This window comes from Oryctolagus cuniculus, chromosome 14, assembly GCF_051225735.1.
Source record: "Oryctolagus cuniculus isolate XC-2025 breed Fujian yellow rabbit chromosome 14, ASM5122573v1, whole genome shotgun sequence".
NCBI lineage: Eukaryota > Metazoa > Chordata > Mammalia > Lagomorpha > Leporidae > Oryctolagus > Oryctolagus cuniculus.
Genome location: NC_142880.1, coordinates 12024491 through 12039424, shown reverse-complemented (window position 1 = coordinate 12039424; position 14934 = coordinate 12024491). Strand labels below are relative to the sequence as shown.

The 14934-nt window shown below is 39.2% G+C and overlaps 1 long non-coding RNA gene across 14 annotated transcripts in view; it reads right to left on the bottom strand.

Moving 5' to 3' along the window:
• The window catches only part of LOC103349545 (uncharacterized), a 181798-nt gene that overhangs the window by 17654 nt on the left and 149210 nt on the right, over positions 1-14934 (bottom strand). For 11 of the 14 annotated variants that reach the window (XR_016220470.1, XR_016220469.1, XR_016220475.1 and 8 more), the window contains one exon: positions 358-484. The exons of 2 other annotated variants lie outside the window; for them this stretch is intronic. This is a non-coding gene — a long non-coding RNA (uncharacterized LOC103349545). Of the gene's footprint in view, positions 1-333; positions 485-14934 lie in introns of all 14 variants that reach the window. One more of the 14 variants, XR_016220474.1, reaches the window with a different exon arrangement.

Sequence of the window (14934 nt, the reverse complement as noted above, 5' to 3'; positions counted from 1 at the left end):
GGTGGGATTTTACAGGGAGCAGAGTCTAGAAGTGAGGGACTAAGCCCAAAGTGACCATCAACCCTTGCTTTCCCACTGGAGGAATCCATGAGAACTGCAGACTATGAGAGAAGACCGAGTGAGAGAAATGCCACAGAGGCATGAGAAGCAGTACAAGGGAACGAGAGCTATTTTGAAGGTTGGCTGCAGTCCAAGACATGTGGGGGGACATAATGACAAGGAAATTCAAAGGGGGGGGTGAGACTTCAGTGGCATCTTAATTCTGCATAAAATGCAAAACTCCTAAAATACCCCTTTGCTTAGATGTAATTCCATCCAATAAGCTTCACCCACCATGTCACCCCTTGGCTTCCTCACCAGGGAATCTGTTACAGTGAGTTGTAACTGCCAGCTTCCTATCTTCCAGGTCTTGATGTTCCAGGGATGCACACTTGTGGATACTTCCTCACCACTTTATCCTCAGGGCCCGTAAGTTACCTACACCCTGGAAGGAGACAATAAGTGGTTATAGAAGGGAAGAAGTGAAGATGGAGAGATGGGGGTATTGGCATTCATGCATCCCTTCCTCCCTCAGCAGTGAGGAGAGCAGTCTACTCTGCTGCCCACCACTCGAAATCTGGATATGGTTCATCAAGCTAAGGTATTTGGCAAAGGAGATGATTAGCAGCACATCAAATATGTCTTATTCATAGCAGCAAAAAAAAAAAAAGCCAGTTCCAACAGTTGTATTTATAGGTTACATCTTTTGCAGGCTGTAATTGAAGAAACATTTTAAGCATTGATCAAGATTTCCAAAGCATGCATTAGTCATTGATTTAATATATTCTCATACATGTGTTCAATATTTAGGCAACTTGGTATTTTCATCTCAATTAAGATTTGTCTTTGTTAAGTTGCAGCAAGCTAAATCACATGTATTGTCATAGAAGAACTCTGTATCCTACACTCCATTTTGTGACCCAGTGGGTCCTTAGTGTAATGACCTTCATTGCTGAAGGCACTTGAAAATATAAATATAGCTGGTGACTTACTTGAAATTAGCCATATATTTCATACTTGAGTCACAGGTGGACACTTCAGTTCTACCTGGGGAGTATTTCAGTCCTTTGTTTTGCACTGGAACAAGGTCATCCCATGTAACTGAACTGTGCTATGCACAAAACAGCCTGATTTGTCCTCTGTCAACAAGGGGACCATCCTGACATTCAGTTAGATCATTTTTTGGAAAGAACATGAGTTGCACAACTACAGTGTTTCCTCAGACAACACAAAATGGGCTATGGCAGTTTTAAATTCATATCTACAAGGGCATTGCTAGTTAGCAAACCAGAGACTTCCTTAATATAATCACTTTCAGTTTTAAAATGGATTAAGTGAAAACAAGTAACTGACATGTCTCAAAAAATACCTATTTGACATCCTCATCCTTAAATTTAATGAGTACTCACTGAAACAGAGCTTTCTCATGTATTGGTTCACTCCCCAAATGTCCACGATGGCTACCTAGAACTGGACCAGGATGAACGCAGGATGCAAACCTGTCTGGGCCTCGCCCAAGGGTGGCTGCAAACAATTACGAGTCCTCATCTTTGTCTCACATGGTCTGCATTATCAGGAAACTGGAGTCAGGAGCCGGAGCTGGGAATTGAACGTAGGTACACCAGTGTGGGACACAGACATCTTAACCACTAAGCTAAATGACCTCCTAAGCATTCCCTGTCAATTTAGAGTAAGGTGAACTACACTATTTGTCTACCAACATAATATATTTGTGGCACAAAACATATCACAAAGCATTCAATTTTTAAATAACAGTAAGCTTTGTAACCTCACAGTCAATATCATTGCCAGAGGCCTTAGGATTCATCCGAACAGAACCATGCATGTCTAGCTCATTCCATTTTTGGGTTCTGAAAGCAAGTCCAGCCTTCTAAGATCCATAGGATACTTTTTATTTCCTGAGAGCAAATGTGTATGCACCCAGCTCCTTGGAATTCCTACACTGGGAAGGAAAGCTAGGAATTCTGATTCACAATATACCATACTACTGTCTACTGGGCTTGAACTCATTAATTACAACCTGTATAATCTTCAAACACCCATTTCCTCTCCCTGAACCTCAGGCTTTTTTCTTTGTGAGGACACAGGGATAATAATACACACACTGGAATAACATCAACTGTTTGCTGTGAAAATAGTAAAGGAGCTATGTGTAGTATTATATAAATGTTCATCATTATGTACCTGTAATCCTTAAAATTCTTTTCTATTGTAGAAAATGCCTTAAATCTTCCAGTCTCAAACAAGGTGTCTTTGACAAGCTCTGAAATCTGCTGTTAGGTTATCTGCACCCCGATCTAAACAAAGTCATATTGCATAGATTCCGCATCCTGAGTATTTTCCTTGACATTGACAAATTCCTGGTTGCCAAAGCGTACAGAAGACAAATGCACTTGAACAAAATCGGAACAGAATTAAAGCAGCCTTGCCTTGCCGAGTGTCTCGCAGGCCCTCAACACAAGGTTGCATGAACTTTCTCCATGGAAAAAATGAAAGCCTTTTTGGTCAAGGCTTTCAAAAGAAGACAATTTATCAGGTCAATTGTTTCTCCAAGTTCATTTTTAATCCAATTTCCCTGATAACTTTCTGATAAATAAGGGAAGTGTTCTACACCCATGTCTATGAGCCTCACACCAAGCCACGCTCTGCAGTACAGTTAATTGTTATGGGTCAGATTTTCCTCTGACTAGTCTGTGTGTCTACATGTAGTGGCACTTCTAGAAACCTGCTTACACTCCCCTAACTGTTTCAAGCATGCTGTTTACCATCACGTGAAAGAACGTTTGTGAGAGACATGTTTGATCATGTTTTCTCCAAACATATTCTGGAATTCTCCTAAAATAAAATTGGAAAATCCACAGAAGATGACTGGGATAGCTGAAGACCAGAGTTGGCACTAGCGGATGCCAACTAATACAATTTTATGGAGCAAATATTCTTTTTCTGTCTTTGAAAATGAATTGCAGAAACTGGAAAGCAATTCCTTTTTAGGAAATTTCTGTAAGTCTAATGGACTTAGAAAAGACATTTTTAAATAGAGGACCAAAAAATAGTTATCTGACATACGGAATTTTCCTCTTAATGCCAGTTCCTGGGTCTGCTGCTTTGCCCTCATTTCTTGGGTGCTTCTTACTCAGTCTGGTGTGTGAATGGTGCCTTTCTCCTATGTAGAAGCAAAATCAACTGTCCTGCCACAGTGATATCCTAACCCCCTGCCCTCATTAGTCTCTCCCACACAGCTCCCTCCTCCCTGGTTCTAGCAGTTGTGTGAATTTCTTTCTCAGAAACTGCCGAATTTCTGTGGCAATGGGAAAACAGCCTGGAATGACAAGGGCAGAAGTTGAACAACACTATATGTTGTTTTTATAAAAATACAAATTGCCGAAAACAATTTATAAAATCCAGATATATCATAAATAGGCAAATCCTACCATTGCAGTCCTAAATATTGGCAGTTTCACATAGTTCATGATGTTAGCATTCCATGATATTAATGGTAAGTGATTTCCACAGTCATTAAATTCCATATGTAGTTGGAAAGCCCTATAAATGTGAAAAATGAATATGAATACCTCTATTAGGAAGCTGCTGGCAAGAAATAGGGCAGTATGTTGTTACTGTTGTTGCATTGTTTTCCATGTTGGTGGTAATGGTGAGGCAGTTCAACTTCTGGTTTCTGTCTTGGTTTTCATTAACAAGTGAATGTGCAGAGTGCATATCCCCATTTGAACTACTGAGGGGAGAGGGAGAGAAACCTGCTTGATCCCCATCAGGATTTGTATCAAATTAAGAAATAACAAAATTGGGCCGGCGTTGTGGTACAGCGGGTTAATGCCCTGGCCTGAAGCGCCAGCATCCCATATGGGTGCTGGTTAAAGACCCAGCTGCTCCACTTCTGATCCAGCTCTCTGCTGTGGCCTTGGAAATCAGTGGAAGATGGCCCATGTCCTTGGGGCCCTGCACCCATGTGGGAGACTCAGAAGAAGCTCCTGGCTTCAGATTGGTGCAGATCCAGCCATTGCGGCCAATTGGGGAGTGAACCATGGGATGGAAGACCTCGCTCTGCCACTTTCTCTCTCTGTGTAACTGACTTTCAAATAAATCTTGAAAAAAAAAAAATCCAAGGAGATTCTGCAACTGTAATAACAGTTTAATGATAGACAAACTTGATCTTCATATCAAATGATCAGAGGAGGAAGAAATAATCTCAATGTATAGCAAAATTAGATGTAAAACTCACCTCTCTGCAGACTGACAGCTTCTCAGTCATCTTTGAAATGTATACGTATATAAACATACCATTGATATTTTCAGTAATCTGAAAAATGAACTAAGTAGTAAGTTCAATACAATGGTTAAACTATGCTCACAAAAAATATTTAAAATCTTTCTTTCCAGAAAATGTGATCATCCTTTAGATCATACATGCTGTATTTGTCTTGCAGTTCATACATAACATCAAAAAAACTATAAAAATTTTTTTTTCAGGGGCCTGTATTGTGACATAGCAGAGAGCCACTACTTGGGATGCTGGCATCCCAAAGGGCACCAGTTCAGATCCTGGATGCTCCACTTCCAATCCAGCTCCCTGCTAAAGGCCTGGGAAAGCAGCAGAGGATGGCTAAGGCACCCACGTGGAAGACCCAGAAGAAGCTCCTGGTTTCAGCCTGGCTCAGCCCTGGCTGTTGCAGCTATCTGGGGGAGTGAGCCAGTGGATGAAAGACCTTCCCCTCTCTCCTCCCTCACCTTTCTGTTTCCCTCTCCTTCTCTAAGGCTTTCAAATAAGTAAATCTTTTTTTAAAGTTTCAGAAACAATTTGTCCTTAAAAGGTCATTATTAAGTCATGAGATGGCAAGATGCATAAGTGACTGATTACCAGTGAAGGAAAGGAAGCTCACAGGAATTAAGTAACTTACTAGAGATGGCACGTGAACAACTTTTAAGGTCCTGGCCTAGGACACAGGTATTTTGATGCTAGTTTTACTTTACCTTTGTCTTCATCATTGTTCCCTTCCAACAAGTGATGCTGACTTCCATCCACTCTGGTCCTCTGCTGTGGATCCTAAGACGTATGAGCCAATGAAATGCAATTTTCAAGCTTATGAACCAAGTGTCAACACTGATTGACAGCATATTGTTCTCTAGTCAATGCTGGACTGTGGCAGACATACTGGGAAAGGGAATACTTTGTGGTTTAAGAGTAGGATCTAGGAAAAATGCTATACTCGTCTTCAGTTCACATTGAGGAATTCACTAAAAGCAATGACATCCCTGGTAACTGTGCTTTTAAGGACAGAAAAGCCTGGGCCTCCTAGCCTGTAGGGTTTAGAGGGAATGGCGAGATACAGCCCAGGTACTAAGAAAAAAACTGCCAGCCCAGAATGTTATGTCCTGCAAAGCTCTCATTAGTGAATGAAGGTGAAATAAAGACTTTTCATAGCAAACAAAAATTGAAAGAATTTGTCGCCACTCGTCCAGCCCTGCAAAAGATGCTTAAAGATGTGTTACAACACAGAGAAACACAAACACGGCCATCAGTACGAAAGAAGGTAAAGGAAGAAAACCTCCCAGTAAAACATCACAGGAAGCTCAAAGCATATACTAGTAAATATATTTGGGAAAATGGCAGGGCAAAGTTACTACTTATCAATAGTCACACTGAATGCAAGTGGCCTCACCTCTCCAGTAAAAAGACAGACTGGCTGAATGGATTAAGGAACAAAACCCATCTATTTGCTGCTTATAAGAAACACATCTTTCCAACAAAGATGCATGCAGACTGAAAGTGAAAGGTTGGAAAAAGATGTTCCATGCCAACAGAAATGAAAAAAGGGCAGGCGTAGCCATCTTAATATCAGACAACATAAACTTTACCACAAAAACTGTTAAGAGAGACAAAGAGGGGCACTCTATAATGATTAAGGGATCAATTCAACAAGATGTAACTATAATAAATGTATATGCACCTAATTACAGGGCACTGGTTTATTTAAAAAATATGTTAAGGGACTTAAAGGGAGACTCAGACCCCAATATAATAGTACTGGGGGACTTCAATACCCCACTCTCAGAAATACAGATCAACCAGAAAAGAAGTTCAACAAGGAAACAGCAGATTTAATCGACACTATAGCCCAAATGCATCTAACAGATATCTACAGAACTTTTCCTCCTACACTTAAAGAATTTACATTCTTCTCAGCAGTACATGGAACCTACTCTAGGATTGACCACATACTAGGCCATAAAGCAAGTCTCAGCAAATTCAAAAGCACTAGAATCATACGATGCAGCTTCTCAGGCCAGAGAGGAATGAAGTTGGAAATTAGCAACTCAGGAATCCCTAGAGCATATACAAACACATGGAGACTGAACAACCTGCTCCTGAATGAACAGTGGGTCATAGAAGAAATCAAAAGAGCAATAAAACTTTATGGAAGTAAATGAGGATAACACCACAACATATCAAAACTTATGGGATACAGCAAAAGCAGTGTTAAGGGAAAGTTTATAGCAATAGGTGCCTATATCAAGAAATTGGAAAGGCACCAAATAAATGAGCTTTCAATTCACCTCAAGGATCTAGAAAATCTGCAGCAAACCAGACCCAAATCTAGTAGAAGAGAAATAATTAAAATTAGAGAATAAAGCAACAGAATTGAATGCAAAAATATTAAAAAAGATCAGCCAAATGAAGAGCTGGTTTTTTGAAAAAAATAAAAAATAAACAAAATTGACACAGCATTGGCCCAGCTAACTAAAAAAGACCCAAATCAAAATCAGATGAAAAAGGAAATATAACAACAGACACCACAGAAATAAAAAATATCAGAAATTACTACAAGGACTTTATGCCAGCAAACAGGGAAATCTATCAGAAATGGATAGATTCCTGGACACATGCAACCTACCTAAATTGAACCAGGAAGACATAGAAAACCTAAACAGACCCATAACTGAGACAGAAATTGAACCAGTAATAAAGGCCCTCCCAACAAAGAAAAGCCCAGGACAGGATAGATTCACTGCTAAACTCTACCAGACATTTAAAGAAGAACTAACTCCAATTCTTCTCAAACTATTCAGAACAATCGAAAAAGAGGGAATCCTCCCAAATTCTTTCTATGAAGCCAGCATCTCCTTAATCCCTAAGCCAGAGAAAGATGCAGCATTGAAAGAAAATTACAGACCAATATCCCTGATGAACATAGATGCAAAAATCCTCAATAAAATTCTGGCCAATAGAATGCAACAACACATCAGAAAAATCATCCACCCAGACCAAGTGGGATGGCTCAATGTTCGCAAAACAATCAATGTGATATACCACATTAACAGACTGCAGAAGAAAATCCATATGATTATCTCAATAGATGCTGAGAAAGCATTTGATAAAATTCAACACCCTTTCATGATAAACTCTAAGAAAATTGGGTATAGAAGGAACATTCCTTAATACAATCAAAGGAATTTATGAAAAACCCACTGCCAGCATCCTACTGAATGGGGAAAAGTTGGAAGCATTTCCACTGAGACACGGATGCCCACTAGTTTTAGCCAGAGCCATTAGGCAAGGAAAATAAATTAAAGGGATACAAATTAGGAAGCAAGAAGTCAAATTATGCCTCTTTGCAGATGATATGATTCTTTATTTAGGGGACCCAAAGAACTCTACTAAGAGACTATTGGAACTCAGAGTTTGGCAAAGTGGCAGGATATAAAATCAATGCACAAAAATCAACAGCCTTTGTATACACAGGCAATGCCATGGCTGAGGAAGAACTTCTAAGATCAATCCCATTCACAATGGCTACAAAAACAATCAAATACCTTGGAATAAACTTAACCAAGGACGTTAAAGATCTCTACGATGAGAAGTACAAAATTTTAAAGAAATAGAGGAGGATACCAAAAAATGGAAAAATCTTCTGTGCTCATGGATTAGAAGAATCAACATCAAAATGTCCATTCTCCCAAAAGCAATTTGCAGGTTTAATGCAACACCAATCAAAATACCAAAGACATTCTTCTCAGATCTGGAAAAAATGATGCTGAAATTCATATGGAGGCACAGGAGACCTCGAATAGCTAAAGCAATCTTGTACAACAAAAAGAAAGCTGGAGGCATCACAATACCAGATTTCAGGACATTCTACAGGGCAATTGTAATCAAAACAGCATGGTACTGGTACAGAAACAGATGGATAGACCAATGGAACAAAATAGAAACAACAGAAATCAACCCAAACATCTACAGCCAATTTATATTTGATCAAGGATCTAAAACTAATTCCTGGAGCAAGGACAGTCTATTCAACAAATGGTGCTGGGAAAACTGGATTTCCATGTGCAGAAGCATGAATCAAGACCCCTACCTTTCACCTTACATAAAAATGCACTCAATATGGATTAAATTTACGACCCAACACCATCAAATTGGAGAAACCCTGCAAGATATTGGCACCGGAAAAGACTTCTTGGAAAAGACTCTGGAGGCACAGGCAGTCAAAGCCAAAATTAACTATTGGGATTGCATCAAATTGAGAAGTTTCTGTACTGCAAAAGAAACAGTCAGGAAAGTGAAGAGGCAACCGACAGAATGGGAAAAAATATTTCCAAACTATGCAACCGATAAAGGGTTAATAACCAGAATCTACAAAGAGATCAAGAAACTCCACAAAAACAAAACCAACAACCCACTTAAGAGATGGGCCAAGGACCTCAATAGACATTTTTCAAAAGAGGAAATCCAAATGGCCAACAGACACATGAAAAAATGTTCAAGATCACTAGCAATCAGGGAAATGCAAATCAAAACCACAACGAGGTTTCACCTCACCCCAGTTAGAATGGCTCACAGGCAGATATCTACCAACAGATGCTGGCGAGGATGTGGGGCAAAAGGGACACTAACCCACTGTTGGTGGGAATGCAAACTGGTCAAGCCACTATGGAAGTCAGTCTGGAGATTCCTCAGAAACCTGAATATAACCCTACCATACAACCCAGCCATCCCACTCCTTGGAATTTACCCAAAGAGAATTAAATTGGCAAATAAAAGAGCTGTCTGCACCTTAATGTTTATTTCAGCTCAATTCACAATAGCTAAGACCTGGAATCAACCTAAATGCCCATCAACAGTGGACTGGATAAAGAAATTATGGGACATGTACTCTATAGAATACTCTACAGCAGTCAAAAACGACAAAATCTGGTCATTTGCAACACAATGGAGGAATTTGGAAAACATCATGCTGAGTGAAATAAGCCAGTCCCAAAGGGACAAATATCATATGTTCTCCCTGATTGGTGACAACTAACCAAGCACCAAAGGGGAAACCTGTTGAAGTGAAATGGACACTATGAGAAACAGTGACTTGATCAGCTCTTGTCCTGACTGTCTAGGAACAACTTAATACTTTATCCCTTTTAGTATTTTTTTTATTCTACATAATTGAAGAGTTCAACCAATAGTATTAACAGACAATTATTCTTAGGGATCACTTTTTTCAGTTAAATTTAAACACCTGCTAAATATAAGTGTGGGAATGAGAGGGAGATGTACAATTTGGGAAATGCTCAATCGGACTTGCCCCAAATGGTAGAGCTGGAAATGTGCCAGGGGATTCCAATACAATCCCATCAAGATTGCATGTGCCAATGCCATCTCACTAGTCCAAGTGATCAATTTCTGTTCACAATTGATCATAATGATAGGACTAAGAGTCAAAGGGATCACACAAACAAGACTAGTGTCTGCTAATACTAACTGAGAGAATTAAAAAGGAGAGAACGATTCAACATGGGATGTGTGATACACAGCAGACTCATAGAATGGCAGATGTCCTAAATAGCACTCTGGCCTCAGAATCAGCCCTTACAGCATTCGGATCTGGCTGAAGAGCCCATGAGAGTATTTTTGGCATGGAAAGCCAAGGCACTCTGTCAAGAAAGAAGAAGAAGAAGAAAAAAAGACCTAAATGAAAGATCTCTGTGAGCGAGAGCCCAGCAGAAACAACAGGCTGAAGAAGGAGGTACGTTTCTCTGAAGGGAGGAGAGAACTTCCACTTTGACCATGACCTTGTCTAAATAAGATCAGAGATGGCAAACTGAAAAAGCTTCCATAGCCTTGGCAACTCATGACAAGAGCCTTGGGTGATTACTGACGCCATAAACAAGAGTGTCCATTGTTAAATCAACAACAGGAGTCACTGTGCACTTACTCCCCATGTAGGATCTCTGTCCTTAATGTGTACTATGTGAATTAATGCTATAACTAGCACTCAAACAGTGCTTTACACTTTGTGTGTGGGTGCAAACTGTTGAAATCTTAATATACTAAATTGATCTTTTGTATACAAAGATAATTGAAAATGAATCTTGATGTGAATGGAATGGGAAAGGGAGAGGGAGCGGGAGTTGGGAGGGTTGTGGGTGGAGGGAGGTTATGGGGGGGGGGGAGCCACTGTAATCCAAAAGCTGTACTTTACTTTTATTTAATAAATATAAATTTCCAAAGAAAAGAAAAGTGTGGACCTCAACCAGAAAGACCCCATGAGTTAGGAGGTGTAGAACTAATTAAACTCAATGATCATTTAATATTCTACATTTAAGTTAACAGATGGTTTAATTCTGGTAAAAGTCAGTTCAAGCTTATCTTTCGAATAAAACCACCCTTTGCAAACCTCTGAATATTACCTCTCAAGACTCAAGAGATCAGTTAGAGGAACTGAAGAGATTGTGGAAAATGCTTAGGATTCAGTTTACCAGGGTTGCTCTCAGGGAGGAAAAGTTTAAGATGCTCCTAGACAGATGGGTAGGAAAGGGACCTGTAACGGGCCAAAATACTGTGTACATATTTCCCAAGACCCATTAAAAAAGAAAATAAGTATTCACAAGAACCACTGATTTCCCAAAGGACAAGGCAATGAGAAAGAAGCAACATTTAAATGAACTTGGTTGCTCTGGACAATTAGCCGTTTGAATCAAGATTATTCTTGTGTAATCATCCTGCTGGCTATTGGCGGGAATCTAACATGAAGGTACATGTAAGTAACTGGGAAAAATGATGCTGCACGTGAGTTCCAAGTATACTGATGCCATCTTCGATGTTTCCTCCATGTGTTTGGGGAGTGATTGCATTTTCGCCCAAATAAAGGTTTTTCTTAGACAAGGAATTCCATCATTTCTGAACTTTTACAACTGTGTGCTGTACCTATCATTTTCATATGCTTCCTTAACCAGCAAATGATGTGGTAAAATTGTGGGTAGCAGCAGCATGAAGAACAGAACCATTTTAATTTCTCCCATCTGGCATATTAGCATTAATAAAAGATGTTTAAAAAGAGAAGCCTTGAAAGGCTTTCACCTCTTGATTTAACAAGATAATAAGGAAAGCTTGCAATCTGCCACTAAATATAACCGATAAGAATAAGAGTGAGTGCGCTGTGAAGAGCATAAGATTAACCTTTGAGACCATTTCTAAAACCCCGCTGATTACAATATGATCATGTGAAGACCAGCACTGAAACTGTGATTGTTACTTTTTAGTGCAAATAAAGTTCCCTTGGATACTAATATCCACCACAGGTGAACAGGAGGAAAGTTGAAGAGCTCTTCATCTGCCATTTCATAGTACTATCGACCGCATGGATTAATAGCAAACCTGAAGAACCTTTCTCCATCGGCTTTATCTGAAACTGATGGACCCCATACCCTCTCTGTAGAGCCGATTGCCTTGGTGATTACACCAAGTCGTTACAATGCTGGTTGAGATTGAGTACAACATACTATTGACCGTACATTTCTATATTTATCTCTTTGACTTAGTGTGGGGGATAGTTGTATAAAAACAAAACTAACACCTCATTAATATTTTGCCCATTTACCCTGGGTTTTTCATGGGACAGGGAAGATTTTACTTACCCTGGCAGTTTCTCAATTAAAATGGGATTTGGGGATCAGATTCTTCTTAATTGGAAAATTACCTGAGTGGTTTGTCCAAGTTGTTCAGAGCTTGCTGGCCAATCTTTTTGACCACAACTACATTTCAAAAGAACACCGAAGCTAAAAACTACACAGAGTAATAAAATGAAGAGCTCACAGGGGAGTTTAACACAAATATGATCTCAATTCATTTTTACAGCTTACACTTGACTGTGTGCATCAGGTGAAGTATTTCAGGTGGTTATCTAAAGGAAAAGAAATAAAGCTTAAAGTTGCTCTAAAATTATATTGCAACTGAACTCAATTTATAATATAGTCAATGAGGTCATCCACTGTTCCTGATATCAAAAGGCACTTAGAAGTACAGGGACTGGCTTGGTGAGATACATTTTGATTGCATTTTTCAAAATCTTAAATGAAGGTTTAGCTTGGGTTTGATTTGGTTGGGTTTAAGACAAAATTTATATGCATATTGGAGCCTAGAACTGAATGAGAGGGGGATGTTGCTAAACTAGGAAGGGGCTTCTAAAAGTTTAAGGACAATGTGTATTATGAAAAATGGATGCATGGATTTCAAAATGTTTTGTACCACAATAAACATCTTTTTACTCCATTTTTCATAAGCATTTAAGTACATTTATATCTTTAATAAAAATTCAAGGTACCTATAGGACAGAATTTATAGAAATAGTGAATCAACAAGAGTCTGGGAAGAACAAGACTTGTTGGTGTGTGTTTTTTTTTTTTTTTTTGGACAGGCAGAGTGGACAGTGAGAGACAGAGAAAGGTCTTTCTTTTCCATTGGTTCACCCCCCAATGGCCACTGCGGCTGGCACGCTGATTCAAAGCCAGGAGCCGGTGCTTCTCCTGGTCTCCCATGCGGGTGCGGGGCCCAAGCACTTGGGCCATCCTCCACTGCACTCTCAGACCACAGCAGAGAGCTGGACTGGAAGAGGAGCAACCGGGACAGAACCGGCGCCCCAACTGGGACTAAAACCCGGTGTGCCGGTGCCACAGGTGGAGGATTAGCCTATTGAGCCACGGCGCCGGCCTGTGGTGCGGCTTTTACTTACATGGAATCCAATCCTAAAGGACACTCCTATACTACAAAAACACACATAGACCTGTAACAATCACAATAATCAGAGCCACTGTTTTTTTTTTTTAAATTGAATGCAAAAACAGAAGATTGGGCAACAATAATGAAAATTGTCTGCACAGAATAAAACTGAATGTGGCCCACAAGAGAAATGATCAACTCATGATAACCAGGGCAGATTTTTATTTTCAGACAGTCTCAATTAGTCAAAATCAGTTGGCTAGAATTCTCAGTTTGCAGAATCAAGTAGAAAAAATGTCCAATGGGTTGTATAAATATTTGGTGTCTTTAAACCACTGAAAGTTGGAGAAGACAAGGTATAAGTCTGCATTCATTCACCATCTGGAGGAGGCAGGAGATTGGGTCTTATACAGGATGCAGGAAGACCCACAGATGTTCACCTAGTTCAGCATTATTTTCAGTAACCCCATTGGGTTTTTTTTGTTCTAAAAATTTTTAATGCTAAGTTTCATAAATTCCTAGAATGGATCTCATGTACCAACAAAAAAAAGGGCGCAATATTTTTGATTAAAGATTCATGTGCATCTTAATCCTTTCTCTATTAATACAGACTGATAAATCTGTTAAACAGTATATTACCACTTTCATTAAAAGAAAATCATTGTAATCCCTGAATAACTTGAGTTAAATTGGATAATGATGATTGTTTAATTTTCTTAAAGTTCAAGGACATGAACAAACACTTAACTGCTTTCTGCATTTCAAAGACTTTTTAAACATACCCCATGGAAAGGAATTTTTAAAAATATACTTCCAACTTCTGCAAATATAGAGTTACCTGACTGAAAGCCTTCCAATCAAAGAGTTTGTAAAACAGTCTCCAGTCAACAATTCTCCATGAATCTGTCCTCAGAGTAAACTTTTCTGGAAAACTTGGGATTCCTTAAACAGTGATTTTCCCAAGAACCGTAAACAACTTAGGATAGCTTCTGTGATGGGTATAAATCTTAAAGGTAAACTTTTTGTTGAACAAAACCACATGACATGTATGTGGATCATACTGCTTGGGGAGAAACCAGTGGGATGAATTCAATGTTTCCACTTCAATTTCTTCAGCCAAAGAATTTGGATGAATCACTAACAATTCATCACTACTACTGGAGAAGTCCTGTGAGGCACATTCCATGTGAATCCCACACTGGTAGTATCAGTTTTGGGTATGGAAAAGGATATAAATAAGCCTTAACAACAAACACATTGCTAAATTATGTCTAACAAAGCATTAACCCTATCAAAAATAGAAATTGACAAGCGTTGAAATAAAAAGCAATTGATAGCATTAAAAATTAATTTGTGTCAGATTGGCTTTTAAATACACACACACCCATTTAAAGAACCAGGTGTCCTTGGAGAAATGGTTGACCGCACAGCTTAGGTAGACAAAGCACAACATATACTGGGAGCATCTTTCAATACTAGAATGAAAACTAAAGGATTATAAGGTGTGCCAAAGGGTCACAGGAGTCAATATTAAAACTCCCAAAGGCCAAAGGTAGAACAAACGAAGCAAGAAATAAAGGAGAATTGGATCACAACCCAAAGTACAAAATATAATATACCCATGTGCCCATATTGATGGAAATAGGAGATCGCAAAAATAGGACACAGTAACAAATCCTTCAAGAAGAATTCCAAATAATGTATTTAAGTTCTTGCCTCCAATAAATGAGGCCACTTTCTCCTCTTGAGTATGGGATGGAGTCAATGACTCATTTCTGACAGACTGTAGAGTGGGAAAAATCCTACCTTTGCAGTGAAGACACCAAGCAAACATTGAATAATCAATGAAGATTGACATCATTGGAGAT